The sequence below is a fragment of the Cupressus sempervirens genome, chromosome 11 (genome assembly GCF_028749045.1).
Source record: "Cupressus sempervirens isolate cs-2001-9-10 chromosome 11, ASM2874904v1, whole genome shotgun sequence".
NCBI classification, from domain to species: domain Eukaryota; kingdom Viridiplantae; phylum Streptophyta; class Pinopsida; order Cupressales; family Cupressaceae; genus Cupressus; species Cupressus sempervirens.
The window spans coordinates 158,791,735-158,800,593 of record NC_143128.1 but is presented as its reverse complement, the minus strand read 5'-3'; positions in this window follow the sequence as shown (position 1 = coordinate 158,800,593).

Sequence of the window (8,859 nt, the reverse complement as noted above, 5' to 3'; positions counted from 1 at the left end):
TTTTGTGATTAAAGATTTTTGCTATGGTGGATGCATTTAGAATATCTATTAAACTCATGATTAACATGAAGAATCACACTCCATATGAACAACTTAATATGAAATTCATGAATTTTGTTTAAGGGAGAATCATAAAACAGTTATAGCACAAACTCACCCTATGGAAGATCTTTACTTAAGTAGGAAACAACCATTCATTAAGTGATGGCTAATTCATTATTACCATTTTTGAAATCTTGGTCATCAAATAGAGTGTGTTATGTACTTCTTGATTTCAAATACATTCAACAAAGCAAAGATTTCAAATCTTGCACTATAAATCAATATAAAAGCTACTAAAATATCATTGACTTTACATCTACACAAGATAATATCTACCCATGGTTTTGTATTAACCTAAAATAAGTTTAAACATTTTGTTGTTTTACTTCAAAAAAAGATTTTATCAATCATAGTGCTTTAATTTTTTAATTGATTAAAATCATAAATTAATATAAAAATAATATTTAATTATTAAAAAATATTTATATATATAAAATAAATTTATTACATTAATCATAATATTTAATATCAGATTTAGTGATTAAAAATATATTTTATATTTTTTTCAGAATATTAAATTTAAATAATTTAAAAGAATTCAAATAAGTTATACAAATATCCAAATATTCCCACGGAACCTGAAAAACACTAATACTAATAGTTCACATGTAAGCAAAGCTTTTAAAATACAGATTCTATTATTATTTCAATTCAACTAAAAATTGTTTAAATGTTAGTTTTCATCTATAAACAAACAAAGATACCTTTGAATCTAGACCAAGATTAAGTTGCAGAGCACACTGTATTGAAACGTCAGTCACGATATTAAGTAAATAGAATTCAACGCCTCTAAAATTAAGGAAACATGCCAAAGCCACCTTTAGTAATCTACATAGGAAACTTGGCTACCGTACACCATTCGCTTGTTAGCGCTGGCCACAACCCTTGGTTCATATTTTCTGTAGAATTAAAATACTGCCCGAAAAAAGAAGAGGGCAAATTTAAAAAATTAAAGAAATTCATTTTAATGGAGACTATTGCGTACTTAACATAGTTTAAGTGGGATATTTTACAAGTTACAGATGCGAAGGAATGTTGCTTACCCAAGTTTCTGAAAATAGGAAAATAACCAAGGCGTCACCCCTTTCCAAAGTTGCAGATCACAGAATTGTGAGTAAGAGAAAAATAAATGCCGTGGAGAAACTAACAACATTACATTCTTTCTCATTTGCAGACAACTGTTCAACACCTGTTTTCTTGCCCCATTTTTCACCTTGTATCCATGTTGCAAAAGTGGAAAGTTTTGCGTCTTGGTCAAGTCTAAGTATGTCTGGGTCTAGTTTTAATCTCTTTTAGGTATGAAGTTTTTCCATCGGATTATCCATTTTTCCCTTCTCCCACATTACATAGCCAGGTGGGTTTTCCTCAAATTTGTGAGTTTGTGGGTAGCCTAGAACTTAATTCGATGGAGATTCTTGCATTCACAAAGTTATTTTCAGTGATGGACTTGTTCATGGCTTATCATGTTTTTCATGTGAAAGAATGAAGCTTGTGGAGAATCGAGTATCGCCTTCTCCTTAGCAGGTTTTCAACCCATGAAGGTGATTTTTCTTAGAGGTTAACAAATGAGGCTTGTGGATTAAAGTAAGAGGAAAATGAGTTGTTTTAGGGAAAATCCTTATTTTCATTATAGTATTCTACCTTGGAAGATATTTGGGATTCATCATGATGCTCAGAATCATATTAAGTAGAAAACTCTAAAATGACTTCTCCTCAGTGGGCTTTCAACCCATGAAGTCAGTTTTCCATTGAAGACACTTGCGAAAGAGAAAAAAAAGTGGGCCCCTCTTCAACTTTTGTAGTCCTTTTAAGATTTTCTAAAACCAAAGGGCATACTAACTTAAAGGATAAGTGAAAATAAAAGCATGGGCAGAAAAATAGAAATCACCTTCACCTTGGCAGGTTTTCAACCCATGAGGGTGGTTTTCTGCATTTATGAAGAAATCAACTTTTACAGCAAATTGGGTACACAAATTGCACACAAGATACCATAAGATGATAATGGAAACAATCTAACCACAGTTTAAAAGGTGTATAGAGTAGAATTGGGTTGTGCAAAAATTTCCTTATGGAGTACTCTGTTGTTAATTCTTTGGAACTGGGTAAAAATGGAAAGGTAAGTACAAAATAAAGGAAAGTTATTGTTGAGCCAACAGAAATAGTGGAAAGACATTGAAATGTCCATTAGAAGCTGCCACATTTACTAATCTAATGGATTCATTCTTTAATTTGTTTGTGTGGCACGGGTCCTAAAAATTAATGGATGAATTAGGATTCCTATATAGAGGGAAACATAATAGTTTTTCAAATCATCACTTTTTCTTGAACTATTATGCTATTAAAATTGTGCAATGTTTTCAAATTTTTTGTGTTGCAAATTCAATTCTTTGTGCCTAATCTAGATTTGAATTTTCAATTTACCTCATACTCTTACAGAATGGCAACTAGATTTTTTGGGTTCAATGGGCTAAATGGAATCAAGTCCACACTGTAGAGTTTCATAGACACCTCACTCCATTTCTATGACATGAAAGATTTTCAAAGGAGGTTGAGGTCGGAGTTGATTCATCTTATAACTAAGAAGCTCTAAGGGAGTGAATTAGTGGAGGCAGTTGGTTTTTCAGTGGTAATCCAAGCTCTAGAATTGATTTATGAATGCATAGATCACTACAATCTGAATACCAAGAAAATTCTATTACTTGATCATATAGTACTAATCTCAATTGATAGGCAAACTGAGGTGAATTGCCTCCAAGTCCCAGAAAGAGAAGAATTTTTAGAATTGATGGCAGGAGGAGCAGTCTCAGAGTTATCCACAAAGAAGATGATGTGGAGGAAGGAAATCATTCAATCTTGGTTCCAAAAGGCGTGGGGTGCCAAGAGTAAGGTCCCCAAAACCCTATTTGGTACTGATCTTAAGCTCGAGATTGTAGACATTTTGGTTCTCCTACATAGATTAAAAGGTAAGGTAGAAGCTCTCAATTTTGTTGAAAAATATTTCCTTTCAGTACAAATCATCTATTCAAATACACAATATGTTGATTGGGCCCACGAGGTAACTGAACATCTTTCCAGAGCCCTTAGTGCCATGAAGTGTTACAACACCTTTTATATGTCTTCCTTTCTAATTGATATGCTAGCATCTCTACAAATGTGGCTGGGCCTTCCAAGAATAGAAAAATTTCCTAATGATGTGAAAAGTTATGAATTATATCGATGTTTGCAATTGAAGAACAATTATGCAGATTATGTTGAGGTTAATGACTTGTTTATAATGAGAATTTGCAGGGAACTCCAAGGATGCTCATAGAGGAGATTCAACCAAGAAGCAATGGTAGCTATTAGTCAACTTGAGAATTATTTTATCCAGTTCTCATCATTCTCCTATTTGCATATTGTAGCTTTTGATGAATTCCCTTTGAAGCTACCTAGGTACCCAAGCAACATGATTGTGTTGATAGAGACCATGAGGCAAGCGGTCCAAGTGAATGTACTAAGCAGAAGCCTGAAGAAGAAAGGGTATGAATTCCCTATGAAATTTGGAGCTTATAGTTGCAAGTCTCATTCTGATGCGAAGAATCTGCTCAAAGAATTTGAGATGAAATAGAACTTGGAGGCATATGAGGTCATGAGACCTATGTTTGATCTGAATGGGTATGCAAGGGATGTGTTGCAGCTTGGGAGTGTGATCAAACATATTACTATTGTTAAAGAATATTGGGTAGATTGTAAAGATGAATTGGAGAGCCAAGATCATGCTTTCACCAGGCTCATAGTGGAGCAAGTAAAAACATATGGTATCAATCTCAATGTTGAAGGATTGGATGATGAAAGACATAATATGTAGAGTAACACATATTTAACTAAATTAAGGGGTATTCCTATTAGTTTAGAGCCTTATGAAGATGTTGAGGAAGATTTAGATGTTATGATGAGCAGAATCATTAAGAGCACTATGAAGTGGGTTGAATGGACATCCAACAGGACTGGCTCAACCTTTAGGAGGAGGTGATCAACCTCAAGACAAGAACATTCCCATAGCCAAGACTTGTCAAGGTGGCTCCCTCCCAATCATTGGAACCCAAACTGGTACTGAAGAGAAGAAGACAAAGGATCCTAAGGATAGTGCCACCACTCCAGTCCCATCCCCTCATGCCACTCCAGTCCCAACTCCTCATCATAGCCTTGTTCCGCCCAAAAGTGCTAAACTTCTACAACCAAGTGGCTCCATAATACATATAGTAGATTTGGGAGATGGGAAGAGCAGTAGTAGTGAATCTACTAAATTTTATGAGGCAACAAAGAAAAATCTAGAGGGTGATAAAGGACAGTATTTTTCAAAGCTCATCTATTGAGATCCGAAGAGTCCTTTCTCTTCAACTACTATGATGGTCACTCCAGTTAAGAAGAAGATGTTTAGTATAGAATTACTTTGGATGACCTCCAAAGTGATAGGCACTAATTCCTAGTTGGAAGATACTTTGGAAAGAAAAAGGAAAAGGAAATATGAAAGTGCTCCCACTAAGGATGTTGTATCCCTTATAGTTCATTCTAGATTTGCATTAACCAAGGTAAAGAAATAGAAAACTTTTCCTATACTTGGGCAAGATTCAGAAATGGGGCACCTAACAATGGATATAGCCAAGCCCAACAAAGGAGGAAGGATCGAAGATATGACTGCTGATGATTTTACTCTACACTCAGTGGACCTTGGAGAGGCCATGCATGACACCAAGGTTGGCTTGTGGAAGTCAACCAATGAGGTGATCAAGGGACAATTAGAAAGTATAAAGTTTTCAAAGACCAGAATGAAGGTTGAGATAGAAGAATTGAATAGATTCATTAGATACTTGATTACTCCATTGACAACTATCTCTAGAGTATCAATAACAAAATTCCTACTACTACTTAGGTTCAAGCCCTCATTTCTCAACTTCAAGAAGATAGGCATTTGGGTTAGATCGGTAAGGAATGGATTAAGAAGCTCAAATTTTAAGGAACCATTATTATAGAAAAAACTAGTAATGTTATCCTAAGGTTGGAAATGGAGAAAGATAGCATCTTCTCAAATAGAAATACTCTAGCCAAAGAAAGGACAAAGTGCAATGATTGTGTCTCCCTTCTAAAGATGAAGGCAAAAGAATTTTTTGAAGCAAAAATCTTGCTAAAGGAAGATGAACCTCTATTCTAGTGGCTTCAAAGCATGTAGTTCAAAAGAGAGATGATCTTGTCAGTAGAGAAAGGGCTTAAAGAAACAAAGGATATAGTGAAGAAGACCCAAGATAGGGGATTCAAACTAATGAAGGGGCTACATAAAGATCCATAGACTAGTGGCCAAGGAAAGGTACTCATCAAGATAGATGTCATGAAGGAGAGCTTCTCCAAATTCTTGGATAATCTGTCTAGCATATCTTCTAGTAGTCAAAATAGAGCAGAAAAACTCCAGACACTCCATGGATGCATGCACGTGGCTATAGAGGAGTTACCAAATGAATTGAATTCTACAAAGGAGTTGGCCAGAGAACATTCCATATAGCTCTTGAGATACACCAACATACACATGCCTAAACATGAAGAGATAATCCCAACCATATTCGTTGTTAAGGCCTATAGAGTGAAAGAAGAAAAAGAGAAGAAATTGAAGTGATTTAGTTGCTTGCCCCTCTTTTTGTTTTCTTATGTAATTATTGTAATAAAACAAACTGGTGTCTTTCCATTTGTCATTTTTGAGAAGATGAACTGATTGAACTTCTATTGTAATGGTCATCTCAAATCTTATATGTATGAACTTGAAAGATTAATAAAAGGTCAGAAATTTTTTGTTGTGAAGTACCTGATGTTGCAGAGACAATTGAATGGTATTTTGTATCAATTATTTCTATTCCATTTCTGTTAGTTGTAGTTTTATGTTTACTCTTTTGTCTAGATTGAAGTAAGGAAAGAATAGAGTTTTTCTCCCCTGATTCAAGGTAGTGAAAAAAAATTATAAGAAGTGTCACTGTTTGTTCAAGGAGAGATCTCTTAAGTGTTTTCCCTTTACTAACTGTAGTTCAATTTCAAATTAAATAAGTTCAATATTAGTTGTGGTGTTGTTAAGATATGTGAATTCATAGGATGTGTGGGTTCATAAACTTAATCAAATCTTCAAGAATCTTTATTCTCCTTAGTCAGATTCTATTTAGGTCTGGCCCAGTTTTACCTCTTCTATTCTTGGGTCAAGAACATACCACAAATTGGATTTAGGAATAAAAAATAATTCATTGAAAATCTATCATAGGGAGCTATACCTATCAATTTAGAGAAAAACTAGTTTATCCATAAGTGGTTTCTCAACTATTTGTAGCTAGATATTGTTCAAAACTTCGGTATTCAAGGGTCATAATAAAAAAGAACAAATCTGTTTACCAATAGATTTTTGGTGACTCTACTGAGGAAATGAATAGTTACTTGACTAAAAATCCTATAACATGAGGAAAAATGGTACTACCTCATTCAAACATTGTTCCAGTGCTCCAACCTAACCATGGTTTTCAAGATGACCAAGAAGACATAATTTCATCCCTTAATACATTTTTTTGGAGACATAGGAGGAATGTTGAACATTACAGGAAAACTAGCCAAGTATTGGAAGAAGAAGAAAGAAGAGTTCAAGCTTTAGAAAGAGCTTCTCAAAGGAGGGACATTCGAAGAGCCAAAAGATAATTGACACAAGTAGTTCAAAGACAAAACTAATCTAGCACTTTGGAACAACCAAGGTTCCTTAGAAATACCAAGGAACAAGGTGGGCAAGATCTTTTTTTTGATAAACTCATAGAGCTTGGTTTTTCCATCTTAGATGTTCCAAAGCAGATAGGTGAAAAGAAGAGTTGAAGTAGACAACCTTTCCCTCTTAGAAATCAAAACACTAGTACTTCTCATTCTACCTATCAAGTATTGGCCCTGCATGGAATTACTACTCCCCCAGTTGTTAATTTTTTGCCATACATTGCTAGAACAATCATGCCTGCCCCATGGGCTACAGCAATAGGACTATTCGCATTAGCAAATTATCATCTACTCCCAACCAGTTCAAGGAAGAATTTCCCTAAATTTTTAGGTGATGGGAAGGTCACTATAGATGAACACATTAAGGCTTTCTTTGTAGCTACTCACATTTTTGGGGTTGGACATGAGGATGTCATTGTAAGATTATTTGTGGAAACCTTGATAGAAAGTGTAGCAAACTGGTTCTATTAGATGGATGATGTATCAATCATTGGGTGGGATACAATGAGAATGGCCTTTGAAACAAGGTTTGAGACTATAGAAGATGAACATGTCTTGTTAACACAATTGACTTCTATTAAAAAGAAACCCACCATGAGTATGAGAGATTTCATTGCTAAATTCAATAAGATTATTAGCAGAATTCCAACTACTAATAGACCCACTACTTGTAATTTGAAAACCTTCTTCCTAAATTCCATGTCCCCAAATGTAAATTATAATTTGAGAAGAGCACATTCCATGGATTTAGCAGACACGTAAAAGAAGGCAATAGAATTTGAAGATGATTTGATTTTCATGGGAAAATAGAAGCAAGAACTTAAAACAAAGGGATGTCCTAGTAATACCACATCATCTAATGAAATTATTCTAAAATTGTCAAATGAATTGATAGTAGTAAAAAAGCAATTACCCAGATTCAATAATTCTTATTAGTGTAATTATAAAAATTTTCCAAGAAAGAATAGTGATGGAAAATATCCATAGCTCACAAGTTCACAACTAAGGTTGAAAATTGAAGCAACACTAAAGAAAGGAAATATGTGTGTTTTCAATTCAACAACAGATCATGATAGTGAGAGTTGTCTAGAAACTACCAGTATGATGCAGTTATTATCCACCAATGAGTTGAACACTATAACACTTGATCCAGAATCATATTCATGCTCAAATGGTGACTCTAGAAATTTATTTTTAGAATATGAATCAGATTCTGAATCAAAAGGTGAACGTTATGCAACTATTGATGGAATTTCATACACAATACTGACTCAAGGACAAAGGAAATGGAATCAATCCTCCAGTCAAGCTCACAAGAACGATCCAAGTCCTTTAGCAAGTAATGTTCATGTTGATCAAGGAATATCCACTTTACAAATGGGTAAGGATAAAATGCTTTTTGATTTCATTCAATTCTGTGAAGAATCAAAGATTCAAATTTCCCCTATAGATTATCTAAAGTCTCATCCTTTTGAATTAAAAAGACTAGTAGATTGACATAAAGGGAATTTTTTAGATTCGAATCACAATATAACTATTGAAAAAGAAGATGAAACCTTGACATCTAGCCTATTTAATCAAGAAGATCCTACTATTTTATAAACTTTCCTTGGGTGAAAACCTAATCCATTTTATATCTCATTGTATATCAATGGGTGTAAACTACATAATTGCATGATAGATTTAGGTGCATCCGACAATGTTATGCCTTATTTTATAGCTAAAGCCCTGGGTCTCAACCTCACTAAGGTACATGGAAGATTTTATTCTATGGATGCCAAACAGGTCCCTTTACTTGGGAAAATTAAGGACACTCAAGTAGCGTTGGCATCACATCTAGAAAATAAGCTTTTATTGACCATTCTAGTAGCTAATAATATAGCAAGCTATGGACTTCTATTAAGTAGGAGTTTCTGTCAAGACTTAGGGGGAGAGATAAAACTAGACTAGTCTTAGGCAGTCATACCTATCAGGAATAAGAAAGTCAAATTA